Source organism: Oncorhynchus mykiss, chromosome 31, assembly GCF_013265735.2.
Source record: "Oncorhynchus mykiss isolate Arlee chromosome 31, USDA_OmykA_1.1, whole genome shotgun sequence".
Lineage (NCBI taxonomy): Eukaryota > Metazoa > Chordata > Actinopteri > Salmoniformes > Salmonidae > Oncorhynchus > Oncorhynchus mykiss.
The window spans coordinates 2049268-2066063 of NC_050571.1; the positions used below are offsets into that span (position 1 = coordinate 2049268).

General features: G+C 42.8%; 1 protein-coding gene across 1 annotated transcript in view; it reads right to left on the reverse strand.

Moving 5' to 3' along the window:
- Nucleotides 1-16796, reverse strand: part of sh3bgrl (SH3 domain binding glutamate-rich protein like) — a 55523-nt gene that overhangs the window by 14350 nt on the left and 24377 nt on the right. The window lies entirely within an intron of this gene.

The window sequence follows — 16796 nt, forward strand, 5'->3', positions numbered from 1 at the left end:
GCAAGCTGGTCCTGAGGCTCTGTTCACAAACAGACCCCACAGAGCACCAGGACAGCAACACAATTAGACCCAACCAAATCATGAGAAAACAAAATGATAATTGCCTGACACATAAGAAAGAATTAACAAAAAAACTGAGCGAACTAGAATGCTATTTGGCCCTAAACAGAGAGTAAACAGTGGCAGAATACCTGACCACTGTGACCGACCCAAACTTAAGGAAAGATTTGACTATGTACAGACTCAGTGAGCATAGCCTTGCTATTGAGAAAGGCTGCCATAGGCAGACCTGGCTCTCAAGAGAAGACAGGCTATGTGCTCACTGCCCACAAAATGAGGTGGGAACTGACATGCACTTCCTAACCTCCTGCCAAATGTATGACCATATTAGAGAAACATATTTCCCTCAGATTACACAGATCCACAAAGAATTTGAAAACAAATACAATTTTGATAAACTCTCATCTGTACTGGGTGAAATACCACAGTGTGACATCACAGCAGCAAGATGTGTGACCTGTTCGCACAAGAAAAGGGCAACCAGTGAAGAACAAACACCATTGTAAATATAACCCATATTTATGTTTACTAAATGTCCCTGGTTATGGTTATAACACTGTATATATACAAAATATTACATTTGTTATTTATCTACTTCAAAATCTTTCGCATGCCAATAAAACCTTTTGAATTTAATTAGGAGAGAGAGAATACTATATTGACTGGGTTAGTACTGTATTGACTGGGTTAGTGTTAGTACTGTATTGACTGGGTTAGTACTGTATTGACTGGGTTAGTGCTGTATTGACTGGGTTAGTGTTAGTACTGTATTGACTGGGTTAGTACTGTATTGACTGGGTTAGTGTTAGTACTGTATTGACTGGGTTAGTGTTAGTACTGTATTGACTGGGTTAGTACTGTATTGACTGGGTTAGTGTTAGTGCTGTATTGACTGGGTTAGTGTTAGTACTGTATTGACTGGGTTAGTGTTAGTGCTGTATTGACTGGGTTAGTGTTAGTACTGTATTGACTGGGTTAGTACTGTATTGACTGGGTTAGTGTTAGTACTGTATTGACTGGGTTAGTGTTAGTACTGTATTGACTGGGTTAGTACTGTATTGACTGGGTTAGTGTTAGTGCTGTATTGACTGGGTTAGTGTTAGTACTGTATTGACTGGGTTAGTGCTGTATTGACTGGGTTAGTGCTGTATTGACGGGGTTAGTACTGTATTGACTGGGTTAGTGTTAGTACTGTATTGACTGGGTTAGTGTTAGTACTGTATTGACTGGGTTAGTACTGTATTGACTAGGTTAGTACTGTATTGACTGGGTTAGTGTTAGTACTGTATTGACTGGGTTAGTACTGTATTGACTAGGTTAGTACTGTATTGACTGGGTTAGTGTTAGTGCTGTATTGACTGGGTTAGTGCTGTATTGACTGGGTTAGTGTTAGTGCTGTATTGACTGGGTTAGTGCTGTATTGACTGGGTTAGTGTTAGTGCTGTATTGACTGGGTTAGTAATGTATTGACTGGGTTAGTGTTAGTACTGTATTGACTGGGTTAGTACTGTATTGACTGGGTTAGTACTGTATTGACTGGGTTAGTACTGTATTGACTGGGTTAGTGTTAGTGCTGTATTGACTGGGTTAGTGGTAGTACTGTATTGACTGGGTTAGTGTTAGTACTGTATTGACTGGGTTAGTGTTAGTGCTGTATTGACTGGGTTAGTGTTAGTACTGTATTGACTGGGTTAGTGTTAGTGCTGTATTGACTGGGTTAGTGCTGTATTGACTGGGTTATTACTGTATTGACTGGGTTAGTGTTAGTGCTATATTGACTGGGTTAGTGTTAGTACTGTATTGACTGGGTTATGGTTAGTACTGTATTGACTGGGTTAGTGCTGTATTGACTGGGTTATTACTGTATTGACTGGGTTAGTGTTAGTGCTATATTGACTGGGTTAGTGTTAGTACTGTATTGACTGGGTTAGTGTTAGTGCTGTATTGACTGGGTTAGTACTGTATTGACTGGGTTAGTACTGTATTGACTGGGTTAGTACTGTATTGACTGGGTTAGTGTTAGTGCTGTATTGACTGGGTTTGTACTGTATTGACTGGGTTAGTGTTAGTGCTGTATTGACTGGGTTAATGCTGTATTGACTGGGTTAGTGCTGTATTGACTGGGTTGGTACTGTATTGACTGGGTTAGTACTGTATTGACTGGGTTAGTGCTGTATTGAATGGGTTAGTGTTAGTGCTGTATTGACTGGGTTAGTACTGTATTGACTGGGTTAGTGTTAGTGCTGTATTGACTGGGTTAGTGTTAGTGCTGTATTGACTGGGTTAATGCTGTATTGACTGGGTTAGTGCTGTATTGACTGGGTTAGTGTTAGTGCTGTATTGACTGGGTAAGTGTTAGTACTGTATTGACTGGGTTAGTGTTAGTACTGTATTGACAGGGTTAGTAATGTATTGACTGGGTTAGTGTTAGTGCTGTATTGACTGGGTTAGTGCTGTATTGACTGGGTTAGTGTTAGTACTGTATTGACTGGGTTAGTGTTAGTGCTGTATTGATATTGACTGGGTTAGTGTTAGTGCTGTATTGACTGGGTTAGGGTTAGTACTGTATTGACTGGGTTAGTGTTAGTGCTGTATTGACTGGGTTAGTGTTAGTGCTGTATTGATATTGACTGGGTTAGTACTGTATTGACTGAGTTAGTGTTAGTACTGTATTGACTGGGTTAGTGTTAGTACTGTATTGACTGGGTTAGTGTTAGTGCTGTATTGACTGGGTTAGTGTTAGTGCTGTATTGATATTGACTGGGTTAGTGTTAGTGCTGTATTGACTGGGTTGGTGTTAGTACTGTATTGACTGGGTTAGGGTTAGTACTGTATTGACTGGGTTAGTGTTAGTACTGTATTGACTGGGTTAGTGTTAGTGCTGTATTGATATTGACTGGGTTAGTGTTAGTGCTGTATTGACTGGGTTAGTGTTAGTACTGTATTGACTGGGATAGGGTTAATACTGTATTGACTGGGTTAGTACTGTATTGACTGGGTTAGGGTTAGTACTGTATTGACTGGGTTAGTACTCTATTGACTGGGTTAGTGTTAGTACTGTATTGACTGGGTTAGTGCTGTATTGACTGGGTTAGTACTGTATTGACTGGGTTAGTACTGTATTGACTGGGTTAGGGTTAGTACTGTATTGACTGGGTTAGTGCTGTATTGACTGGGTTAGTGTTAGTACTGTATTGACTGGGTTAATGTTAGTACTGTACTGACTGGGTTAGTGTTAGTACTGTATTGACTGGGTTAGTGTTAGTGCTGTATTGACTGGGTTAGTGTTAGTGCTGTATTGAAATTGACTGGGTTAGTGTTAGTGCTGTATTGACTGGGTTAGTGTTAGTACTGTATTGACTGGGTTAGGGTTAGTACTGTATTGACTGGGTTAGTGTTAGTACTGTATTGACTGGGTTAGTACTGTATTGACTGGGTTAGGGTTAGTACTGTATTGACTGGGTTTGTAAACCTATTGACTGGGTTAGTGTTACTGCTGTATTGACTGGGTTAGTGTTAGTACTGTATTGACTGGGTTAGTGTTAGTACTGTATTGACTGGGTTAGGGTTAGTACTGTATTGACTGGGTTAGTACTGTATTGACTGGGTTAGTACTGTATTGACTGGGTTAGTGCTGTATTGACTGGGTTAGTGTTAGTACTGTATTGACTGGGTTAGTGTTAGTGTTGTATTGAGTGGGTTAGTGTTAGTGCTGTTTTGACTGGGTTAGTGCTGTATTGACTGGGTTAGTACTGTATTGACTGGATTAGTGCTGTATTGACTGGGTTAGTGTTAGTACTGTATTGACTGGGTTAGTGTTAGTACTGTATTGACTGGGTTAGTACTGTATTGACTGGGTTAGTGTTAGTACTGTATTGACTGGGTTAGTACTGTATTGACTGGGTTAGTGTTAGTGCTGTATTGACTGGGTTAGTGTTAGTACTGTATATACTGGGTTAGTACTGTATTGACTGGGTTAGTGTTAGTGCTGTATTGACTGGGTTAGTGCTGTATTGACTGGGTTAGTACTGTATTGACTGGGTTAGTGTTAGTACTGTATTGACTGGGTTAGTACTGTATTGACTGGGTTAGTGTTAGTACTGTATTGACTGGGTTAGTGTTAGTGCTGTATTGACTGGGTTAGTGTTAGTACTGTATTGACTGGGTTAGTGTTAGTGCTGTATTGACTGGGTTAGTGCTGTATTGACTGGGTCATTACTGTATTGACTGGGTTAGTGGTAGTACTGTATTGACTGGGTTAGTGTTAGTACTGTATTGACTGGGTTAGTGTTAGTGCTGTATTGACTGGGTTAGTGTTAGTACTGTATTGACTGGGTTAGTGTTAGTGCTGTATTGACTGGGTTAGTGCTGTATTGACTGGGTTATTACTGTATTGATTGGGTTAGTGTTAGTGCTATATTGACTGGGTTAGTGTTAGTACTGTATTGACTGGGTTATGGTTAGTACTGTATTGACTGGGTTAGTGCTGTATTGACTGGGTTAGTGTTAGTACTGTATTGACTGGGTTAGTACTGTATTGACTGGGTTAGTGTTAGTACTGTATTGACTGGGTTAGTGTTAGTGCTGTATTGACTGGGTTAGTGTTAGTACTGTATTGACTGGGTTAATTCTGTATTGACTGGGTTAGTGCGGTATTGACTGGGTTGGTACTGTATTGACTGGGTTAGTACTGTATTGACTAGGTTAGTGCTGTATTGACTGGGTTAGTATTGTATTGACTGGGTTAGTGTTAGTGCTGTATTGACTGGGTTAGTGTTAGTGCTGTATTGACTGGGTTAATGCTGTATTGACTTGGTTAGTGCTGTATTGACTGGGTTAGTGTTAGTGCTGTATTGACTGGGTAAGTGTTAGTACTGTATTGACTGGGTTAGTGTTAGTACTGTATTGACTGGGTTAGTAATGTATTGACTGGGTTAGTGTTAGTGCTGTATTGACTGGGTTAGTGCTGCATTGACTGGGTTAGTGCTGTATTGACTGGGTTAGTGTTAGTACTGTATTGACTGGGTTAGTGTTAGTACTGTATTGACTGGGTTAGTGTTAGCGCTGTATTGACTGGGTTAGTGTTACTACTGTATTGACTGGGTTAGTGTTAGTACTGTATTGACTGGGTTAGTGTTAGTGCTGTATTGACTGGGTTAGTGTTAGTGCTGTATTGATATTGACTGGGTTAGTACTGTATTGACTGAGTTAGTGTTAGTACTGTATTGACTGGGTTAGTGTTAGTACTGTATTGACTGGGTTAGTGTTAGTGCTGTATTGACTGGGTTAGTGTTAGTGCTGTATTGATATTGACTGGGTTAGTGTTAGTGCTGTATTGACTGGGTTAGTGTTAGTACTGTATTGACTGGGTTAGGGTTAGTACTGTATTGACTGGGTTAGTGTTAGTACTGTATTGATATTGACTGGGTTAGTGTTAGTGCTGTATTGACTGGGTTAGGGTTAGTGCTGTATTGACTGGGTTAGTGTTAGTGCTGTATTGATATTGACTGGGTTAGTGTTAGTGCTGTATTGACTGGGTTAGCGTTAGTACTGTATTGACTGGGTTAGTGTTAGTGCTGTATTGACTGGGTTAGTGTTAGTGCTGTATTGATATTGACTGGGTTAGTACTGTATTGACTGGGTTAGTGTTAGTACTGTATTGACTGGGTTAGTATTAGTGCTGTATTGACTGGGTTAGTGTTAGTGCTGTATTGATATTGACTGGGTTAGTGTTAGTGCTGTATTGACTGGGTTAGTGTTAGTACTGTATTGACTGGGTTAGGGTTAGTACTGTATTGACTGGGTTAGTGTTAGTACTGTATTGACTGGGTTAGTGGTAGTGCTGTATTGATATTGACTGGGTTAGTGTTAGTACTGTATTGACTGGGTTAGGGTTAATACTGTATTGACTGGGTTAGGGTTAGTACTGTATTGACTGGGTTAGTACTCTATTGACTGGGTTAGTGTTAGTACTGTATTGACTGGGTTAGTGCTGTATTGACTGGGTTAGTACTGTATTGACTGGGTTAGTACTGTATTGACTGGGTTAGGGTTAGTACTGTATTGACTGGGTTAGTGCTGTATTGACTGGGTTAGTGTTAGTACTGTATTGACTTGGTTAATGTTAGTACTGTACTGACTGGGTTAGTGTTAGTACTGTATTGACTGGGTTAGTGTTAGTGCTGTATTGACTGGGTTAGTGTTAGTACTGTATTGACTGGGTTAGGGTTAGTACTGTATTGACTGGGTTAGTGTTAGTACTGTATTGACTGGGTTAGTACTGTATTGACTGGGTTAGGGTTAGTACTGTATTGACTGGGTTTGTAAACCTATTGACTGGGTTAGTGTTACTGCTGTATTGACTGGGTTAGTGTTAGTACTGTATTGACTGGGTTAGTGTTAGTACTGTATTGACTGGGTTAGGGTTAGTACTGTATTGACTGGGTTAGTACTGTATTGACTGGGTTAGTACTGTATTGACTGGGTTAGTGCTGTATTGACTGGGTTAGTGTTAGTACTGTATTGACTGGGTTAGTGTTAGTGTTGTATTGAGTGGGTTAGTGTTAGTGCTGTTTTGACTGGGTTAGTGCTGTATTGACTGGGTTAGTACTGTATTGACTGGGTTAGGGTTAGTACTGTATTGACTGGGTTTGTAAACCTATTGACTGGGTTAGTGTTACTGCTGTATTGACTGGGTTAGTGTTAGTACTGTATTGACTGGGTTAGTGTTAGTACTGTATTGACTGGGTTAGGGTTAGTACTGTATTGACTGGGTTAGTACTGTATTGACTGGGTTAGTACTGTATTGACTGGGTTAGTGCTGTATTGACTGGATTAGTGTTAGTACTCTATTGACTGGGTTAGTGCTGTATTGACTGGGTTAGTACTGTATTGACTGGATTAGTGCTGTATTGACTGGGTTAGTGTTAGTACTGTATTGACTGGGTTATTTTTAGTACTCTATTGACTGGGTTAGTACTGTATTGACTGGGTTAGTGTTAGTACTGTATTGACTGGGTTAGTACTGTATTGACTGGGTTAGTGTTAGTGCTGTATTGACTGGGTTAGTGTTAGTACTGTATTGACTGGGTTAGTGTTAGTACTGTATTGACTGGGTTAGTGTTAGTGCTGTATTGACTGGGTTAGTGTTAGTACTGTATTGACTGGGTTAGTGTTAGTGCTGTATTGACTGGGTTAGTGCTGTATTGACTGGGTTATTACTGTATTGACTGGGTTAGTGTTAGTGCTATATTGACTGGGTTAGTGTTAGTACTGTATTGACTGGGTTATGGTTAGTACTGTATTGACTGGGTTAGTGCTGTATTGACTGGGTTATTACTGTATTGACTGGGTTAGTGTTAGTGCTATATTGACTGGGTTAGTGTTAGTACTGTATTGACTGGGTTAGTGTTAGTGCTGTATTGACTGGGTTAGTGTTAGTACTGTATTGACTGGGTTAGTACTGTATTGACTGGGTTAGTACTGTATTGACTGGGTTAGTGTTAGTACTGTATTGACTGGGTTAGTGCTGTATTGACTGGGTTAGTGTTAGTGCTATATTGACTGGGTTAGTGTTAGTACTGTATTTCTGGGTTATGGTTAGTACTGTATTGACTGGGTTAGTGCTGTATTGACTGGGTTAGTGTTAGTGCTGTATTGACTGGGTTAGTGTTAGTACTGTATTGACTGGGTTAGTACTGCATTGACTGGGTTAGTGTTAGTACTGTATTGACTGGGTTAGTACTGTATTGACTGGGTTAGTGTTAGTACTGTATTGACTGGGTTAGTGTTAGTACTGTATTGACTGGGTTAGTGCTGTATTGACTGGGTTCGTGTTAGTGCTGTATTGACTGGGTTAGTGTTCGTGCTGTATTGACTGGGTTAGTACTGTATTGACTGGGTTAGTGTTAGTACTGTATTGACTGGGTTAATGTTAGTACTGTATTGACTGGGTTAGTACTGTATTGACTGGGTTAGTGTTAGTACTGTATTGACTGGGTTAGTGTTAGTACTATATTGACTGGGTTAGTACTGTATTGAATGGGTTAGTGTTAGTACTGTATTGACTGGGTTAGTGTTAGTGCTCTATTGACTGGGTTAGTGTTAGTGCTGTATTGACTGGGTTAGTACTGTATTGACTGGGTTAGTGTTAGTGCTCTATTGACTGGGTTAGTGTTAGTACTGTATTGACTGGGTTAGTGCTGTATTGACTGGGTTCGTGTTAGTGCTGTATTGACTGGGTTAGTGTTAGTACTGTATTGACTGGGTTAGTGTTAGTACTGTATTGACTGGGTTAGTGTTAGTGCTGTATTGACTGGGTTAGTGTTAGTACTATATTGACTGGGTTAGTACTGTATTGACTGGGTTAGTGTTAGTACTGTACTGACTGGGTTAGTGTTAGTGCTCTATTGACTGGGTTAGTGTTAGTGCTGTATTGACTGGGTTAGTACTGTATTGACTGGGTTAGTGTTAGTGCTCTATTGACTGGGTTAGTGTTAGTACTGTATTGACTGGGTTAGTGCTGTATTGACTGGGTTCGTGTTAGTGCTGTATTGACTGGGTTAGTGTTAGTACTGTATTGACTGGGTTAGTGTTAGTGCTGTATTGACTGGGTTAGTGTTAGTACTGTATTGACTGGGTTAGTACTGTATTGACTGGGTTAGTTCTGTATTGACTGGGTTAGTACTGTATTGACTGGGTTAGTGTTAGTACTGTATTGACTGGGTTAGTGTTAGTACTGTATTGACTGGGTTAGTGTTAGTACTGTATTGACTGGGTTAGTACTGTATTGAATGGGTTAGTGTTAGTACTGTATTGACTGGGTTAGTACTGTATTGACTGGGTTAGTACTGTATTGACTGGGTTAGTGTTAGTACTGTATTGACTGGGTTAGTACTGTATTGACTGGGTTAGTACTGTATTGACTGGGTTAGTGCTGCTTTGACTGGGTTAGTACTGTATTGACTGGGTTAGTACTGTATTGACTGTGTTAGTGCTGTATTGACTGGGTTAGTACTGTATTGACTGGGTTAGTACTGTATTGACTGGGTTAGTGCTGTATTGACTGGGTTAGTGCTGTATTGACTGGGTTCGTTTTTGTGCTGTATTCCCTGTGTTAGACTGCAACTGACCTCAAGCCACACTTCAACATCCCAGACTGAGAAACACGTGTGTGTTTGGGGGTGTGGTTAGTGGCTGGTCCTGAGGCTGTGGTCCTATCAGAGCAGCCCTGGGCGGTGTCGGTGGGGCTAGGGAGAAAGGATGGCCCTATAAGGAGTCAGGAAGCTAAGGGCTTTAGAGGAACCAGTTTGTCGGTCAGACACACACCATATATGGCCTGGTACAGCTGTTACACACTGATACTCTACTGCAACACACACATGCACGCAAAAAAAAACAGGCATGCACACACACCCACACACACATACACACGCAAACCACACACCAGGAGAATAACAGCTAATGTCCCTCCATCCAGTATTGGTTCAGCTGAGTGAGTTCTAAATTAACAGTTCTGCTGTTTTAATCATTACATGATTGTTCGTATTATTGGGCCAAAGCCAATCCAGGGGAAGAGAGAGAGTTGAGGGAGAGGGAGGGGAGATGGAGGGAGGACAGGGTGAGGGAGGACAGGGGGAGAGAGATAGTTGAGGGAGGGGAGATGGAGGGAGGACAGGGTGAGGGAGGACAGGGGGAGAGAGAGAGTTGAGGGAGGGGAGATGGAGGGAGGACAGGGTGAGGGAGGACAGGGGGAGAGAGTTGAGGGAAGGCCGAGGGAGAGGGAGGGAGGGAGGGGAGATGGATGACAGGGGGTGTGATCGGAGGATGGGGTTGAGGGAGGGGGGAGGGTGGGAGAGAGAGAGGGGGAGGGAGGGAGGGAGGGAGGGAGGGAGGGAGGGAGGGAGGGAGGGAAGAGAGAGAGAGAGAGAGAGAGAGAGAGAGAGAGAGAGAGAGAGAGGGGTGACAGGGGAAGAGAGAGAGAGAGAGAGAGTGAGAGAGAGAGAGAGAGAGAGAGAGAGAGAGAGAGAGAGAGAGGTGACAGGGGAAGAGAGAGAGAGAGAGAGAGAGAGAGAGAGAGAGAGAGAGAGAGTGAGAGAGAGAGAGAGAGAGAGAGGGGGGTGACAGGGGAAGAGAGAGAGAGAGAGAGAGAGTGAGAGAGAGAGAGAGAGAGAGAGAGAGAGAGAGGTGACAGGGGAAGAGAGAGAGAGAGAGAGAGTGAGAGAGAGAGAGAGAGAGAGAGGGGGGTGACAGGGGAAGAGAGAGAGAGAGAGAGTGAGAGAGAGAGAGAGAGAGAGAGGGGTGACAGGGGAAGAGAGAGAGAGAGAGAGAGAGAGAGAGAGAAGTAGCAGTCATGTGGAACAACCTCCACAACCAGAGAGTATGCTGGGAAAACCTGCACAGCAGTAACAAACTCCCACCCTTTCTACCCTTTCTTTCTTTCTTTTTTCCTCTCCTTCTCCTCTCCTCTTCCCTCTCTTCTCTCCTCTCAATGTTAACAAAGCTCTATTGTGCAGACGACAAACAAAATTAAGTTAGATGAGATCTCCAGTCTCCATCTGCTCCACTACACTAATTACACAACTACAACTGGAACATTCTCGCTGTAACCATACAGTAACGTAATATATTTATTTATACACAGCGTGCAACAATCTTTTTTTATTTATTTTATAGATTACTGTTTATTTGCCACTAGTCAGCAACTTTACACAAAACCATTTTCTCTGGGTGTGCTTTTAAATAGACTCTAACCAGACTTTAACAGAAGAGTAATGTCCTGTAACCAGACTGTAACAGAAGGGTAATGTATGTCCTGTAACCAGACTGTAATAGAAGGGTAATGTATGTCCTGTAACCAGACTGTAATAGAAGGGTAATGTATGTCCTGTCACCAGACTGTAACAGAAGGGTAAGGTCTGGGGTATTTCCTGTAACCAGACTGTAATAGAAGGGTAATGTATTTCCTGTAACCAGACTGTAACAGAAGGGTAATGTATGTCCTGTCACCAGACTGTAACAGAAGGGTAAGGTCTGGGGTATTTCCTGTAACCAGACTGTAACAGAAGGGTAATGTATGTCCTGTAACCAGACTGTAACAGAAGGGTAATGTATGTCCTGTCACCAGACTGTAACAGAAGGGTAATGTATTTCCTGTAACCAGACTGTAACAGAAGGGTAATGTATTTCCTGTCACCAGACTGTAACAGAAGGGTAATGTATTTCCTGTCACCAGACTGTAACAGAAGGGTAAGGTCTGGGATATTTCCTGTCACCAGACTGTAACAGAAGGGTAAGGTCTGGGATATTTCCTGTAACCAGACTGTAACAGAAGGGTAAGGTCTAGGGTATTTCCTGTCACCAGACTGTAACAGAAGGGTAATGTATGTCCTGTAACCAGACTGTAACAGAAGGGTAATGTATGTCCTGTAACCAGACTGTAACAGAAGGGTAAGGTCTGGGGTATTTCCTGTAACCAGACTGTAACAGAAGGGTAATGTATGTCCTGTCACCAGACTGTAACAGAAGGGTAATGTATGTCCTGTCACCAGACTGTAACAGAAGGGTAATGTATTTCCTGTCACCAGACTGTAACAGAAGGGTAAGGTCTGGGATATTTCCTGTCACCAGACTGTAACAGAAGGGTAAGGTCTGGGATATTTCCTGTAACCAGACTGTAACAGAAGGGTAAGGTCTAGGGTATTTCCTGTCACCAGACTGTAACAGAAGGGTAATGTATGTCCTGTAACCAGACTGTAACAGAAGGGTAATGTATGTCCTGTAACCAGACTGTAACAGAAGGGTAAGGTCTGGGGTATTTCCTGTAACCAGACTGTAACAGAAGGGTAATGTATGTCCTGTCACCAGACTGTAACAGAAGGGTAATGTATGTCCTGTCACCAGACTGTAACAGAAGGGTAAGGTCTAGGGTATTTCCTGTCACCAGACTGTAATAGAAGGGTAATGTATTTCCTGTAACCAGACTGTAACAGAAGGGTAATGTATGTCCTGTAACCAGACTGTAACAGAAGGGTAATGTATGTCCTGTCACCAGACTGTAACAGAAGGGTAATGTATGTCCTGTCACCAGACTGTAACAGAAGGGTAATGTATTTCCTGTCACCAGACTGTAACAGAAGGGTAATGTATTTCCTGTAACCAGACTGTAACAGAAGGGTAATGTTTGTCCTGTCACCAGACTGTAATGGAAGGGTAAGGTCTAGGGTATTTCCTGTAACCAGACTGTAACAGAAGGGTAATGTATATCCTGTCACCAGACTGTAACAGAAGAGTAATGTATGTCCTCTAACCAGACTGTAACAGAAGGGTAATGTTTGTCCTGTCACCAGACTGTAACAGAGGGGTAAGGTCTAGGGTATTTCCTGTAACCAGACTGTAACAGAAGGGTAATGTATGTCCTGTAACCAGACTGTAATAGAAGGGTAATGTATTTCCTGTAAACAGACTGTAACAGAAGGGTAAGGTCTAGGGTATGTCCTGTCACCAGACTGTAATAGAAGGGTAATGTATTTCCTGTCACCAGACTGTAACAGAAGGGTAATGTACGTCCTGTAACCAGACTGTAATATAAGGGGCGGCAGGGTAGCCTAGTGGTTAGAGCATTGGACTAGTAACCGGAAGGTTGCGAGTTCAAACCCCCGAGGTACAAGGTACAAATCTGTCGTTCTGCCCCTGAACAGGCAGTTAACCCACTGTTCCCAGGCCGTCATTGAAAATAAGAATTTGTTCTTAACTGACTTGCCTGGTTAAATAAAGGTAAAAAAAAAATAAAATAAAAAAATAAATAAGGGTAATGTATGTCCTGTAACCAGACTGTAATATAAGGGTAAGGTCTGGGGTATTTCCTGTAACCAGACTGTAACAGAAGGGTAATGTATGTCCTGTCACCAGACTGTAACAGAATGGTAAGGTCTAGGGTATTTCCTGTCACCAGACTGTAACAGAAGGGTAATGTATGTCCTGTAACCAAAGATCTCGGCGCTACTCTGGACCCTGATTTCTCTTTTGATGAACATATCAAGACTGTTTCAAGGACAGCTTTTTTCCATCTAACATGTAACATTGCAAAAATCTGAAGCTTTCTGTCCAAAAATGATGCAGAAAAATGAATCCATGCTTTTGTCACTTCTAGGTTAGAATACTGCAATGCTCTAGTTTCCGGCTACCCGGATAAAGCACTAAACAAACTTCAGTTAGTGCTAAATACGGCTGCTAGAATCCTGACTAGAACCAAAAAATTGTATCATATTGCTCCAGTGCTAGCCTTTCTACAATGGCTTCCTGTTAATTAATAACTAGGGGGCAGTATTGACTAAAGGGCAGCATTTTCATTTTTGGAAAAATAACGTTCCCATAGTAAACGGGATATTTTGCCAGGACAAGATGCTAGAATATGCATATAATTGACAGCTTATTATAGAAAACACTCTAAAGTTTCCCAAACTGTAAAAATATTGTATGTGAGTATAACAGAACTGATATTGCAGGCAAAAGCCTGAGAAAAATCTAATCCGGACCTCTGAGACTATCACAGTGCAGGTGCATTTATACGGAGACTTGATTACACACAGGTGGATTGTATTTATCATCATTAGTCATTTAGGTCAACATTGGATCATTCAGAGATCCTCACTGAACTTCTGTAGAGAGTTTGCTGCACTGAAAGTAAAGGGGCTGAATAATTTTGCACGCCCAATTTTTCAGTTTTTGATTTGTTAAAAAAGTGTGAAATATCCAATAAATGTCGTTCCACTTCATGATTGTGTCCCACTTGTTGTTGATTCTTCACAAAAAAATACAGTTTTATATCTTTATGTTTGAAGCCTGAAATGTGGCAAAAGGTTGCAAAGTTCAAGGGGGCCGAATACTTTCGCAAGGCACTGTACCTGGCCTGGTGACTACCTGGCCTGGCCTTGTCCCCAGTCCACCTGGTCGTGCTGCTGCCCCAGTTTCAACTGTTCTGCCTGCGGCTATGGAACCCTGACCTGTTCACCGGACGTGCTACCTGTCCCAGCAGTGCTACCTGCTGTTTTCAACTCTCTAGAGACAGCAGGAGCGGTAGAGATACTCTTAATGATCGGCTATGAAAAGCCAACTGACATTTACTCCTGAGGTGCTGACTTGCTGCACCCTCGACAACTACTGTGATTATTATTATTTGACCATGCTGGTCATTTATGAACATTTGAACATCTTGGCCATGTTCTGTTATAATCTCCACCAGTACAGCCAGAAGAAGACTGGCCACCCCTCATAGCCTGGTTCCTCTCTAGGTTTCTTCCTAGGTTTTGGCCTTTCTAGGGAGTTTTTCCTAGCCACCGTACTTCTACATCTGCGTTGCTTGCTGTTTGGGTGTTTTAGGCTGGGTTTCTGTACAGCACTTTGTGACATCGGCTGATGTAAAAAGGGCTTTATAAATAAATTCATTTATTTTCTCACACATTTTCTCTGAAGAGCTGCCTTTTCTCACACATTTTCTCAACTCCTGGAGCTGCAGCCTGCCTTGACATGATCATGCTGCTGTAACAGTAGTGGGTAGAGGCAAAGGTTTCATGACTCCACAACACTCAACTCTCTCTAGCAGACTGACTCTCTTCATGACTCCTGTGATCAAGGGTTAGGGGAAGGTCGTGGGACTCACCATACTAGTTATTCAAGGGTTAGGGGAAGGTCGTGGGACTCACCATACTAGTTATTCAAGGATTAGAGGAAGGTCGTGGGACTCACCATACTAGTTATTCAAGGGTTAGGGGAAGGTCGTGGGACTCACCATACTAGTTATTCAAGGGTTAGGGGAAGGTCGTGGGACTCACAGTACGAGTATTCAAGGGTTAGGGGAAGGTCGTGGGACTCACCATACTAGTTATTCAAGGGTTAGGGGAAGGTTGTGGGACTCACCATACTAGTTATTCAAGGGTTAGGGGAAGGTCGTGGGACTCACAGTACTAGTTATTCAAGGGTTAGGGGAAGGTCGTGGGACTCACCATACTAGTTATTCAAGGGTTAGGGGAAGGTCGTGGGACTCACAGTACTAGTTATTCAAGGGTTAGGGGAAGGTCGTGGGACTCACCATACTAGTTATTCAAGGGTTAGGGGAAGGTCGTGGGACTCACAGTACTAGTTATTCAAGGGTTAGGGGAAGGTCGTGGGACTCACCATACTAGTTATTCAAGGGTTAGGGGAAGGTCGTGGGACTCACCATACTAGTTATTCAAGGGTTAGGGGAAGGTCGTGGGACTCACCGTACTAGTTATTCAAGGGTTAGGGGAAGGTCGTGGGACTCACCATACTAGTTATTCAAGGGTTAGAGGAAGGTCGTGGGACTCACCATACTAGTTATTCAAGGGTTAGGGGAAGGTCGTGGGACTCACAGTACGAGTATTCAAGGGTTAGGGGAAGGTCGTGGGACTCACCATACTAGTTATTCAAGGGTTAGGGGAAGGTCGTGGGACTCACAGTACTAGTTATTCAAGGGTTAGGGGAAGGTCGTGGGACTCACCATACTAGTTATTCAAGGGTTAGGGGAAGGTCGTGGGACTCACAGTACTAGTTATTCAAGGGTTAGGGGAAGGTCGTGGGACTCACCATACTAGTTATTCAAGGGTTAGGGGAAGGTCGTGGGACTCACCATACTAGTTATTCAAGGGTTAGGGGAAGGTCGTGGGACTCACCGTACTAGTTATTCAAGGGTTAGGGGAAGGTCGTGGGACTCACCATACTAGTTATTCAAGGGTTAGAGGAAGGTCGTGGGACTCACCATACTAGTTATTCAAGGGTTAGGGGAAGGTCGTGGGACTCACCGTACTAGTTATTCAAGGGTTAGGGGAAGGTCGTGGGACTCACAGTACTAGTTATTCAAGGGTTAGAGGAAGGTCGTGGGACTCACCATACTAGTTATTCAAGGGTTAGGGGAAGGTCGTGGGACTCACAGTACGAGTATTCAAGGGTTAGGGGAAGGTCGTGGGACTCACCATACTAGTTATTCAAGGGTTAGGGGAAGGTTGTGGGACTCACCATACTAGTTATTCAAGGGTTAGGGGAAGGTCGTGGGACTCACAGTACTAGTTATTCAAGGGTTAGGGGAAGGTCGTGGGACTCACCATACTAGTTATTCAAGGTTTAGGGGAAGGTCGTGGGACTCACCATACTAGTTATTCAAGGGTTAGGGGAAGGTCGTGGGACTCACCGTACTAGTTATTCAAGGGTTAGGGGAAGGTCGTGGGACTCACCATACTAGTTATTCAAGGGTTAGGGGAAGGTCGTGGGACTCACCATACTAGTTATTCAAGGGTTAGGGGAAGGTCGTGGGACTCACCATACTAGTTATTCAAGGGTTAGGGGAAGGTCGTGGGACTCACCGTACTAGTTATTCAAGGGTTAGGGGAAGGTCGTGGGACTCACCATACTAGTTATTCAAGGGTTAGGGGAAGGTCGTGGGACTCACCATACTAGTTATTCAAGGGTTAGGGGAAGGTCGTGGGACTCACAGTACGAGTATTCAAGGGTTAGGGGAAGGTCGTGGGACTCACCATACTAGTTATTCAAGGGTTAGGGGAAGGTTGTGGGACTCACCATACTAGTTATTCAAGGGTTAGGGGAAGGTTGTGGGACTCACAGTACTAGTTATTCAAGGGTTAGGGGAAGGTCGTGGGACTCACCATACTAGTTATTCAAGGGTTAGGGGAAGGTCGTGGGACTCACAGTACTAGTTATTCAAG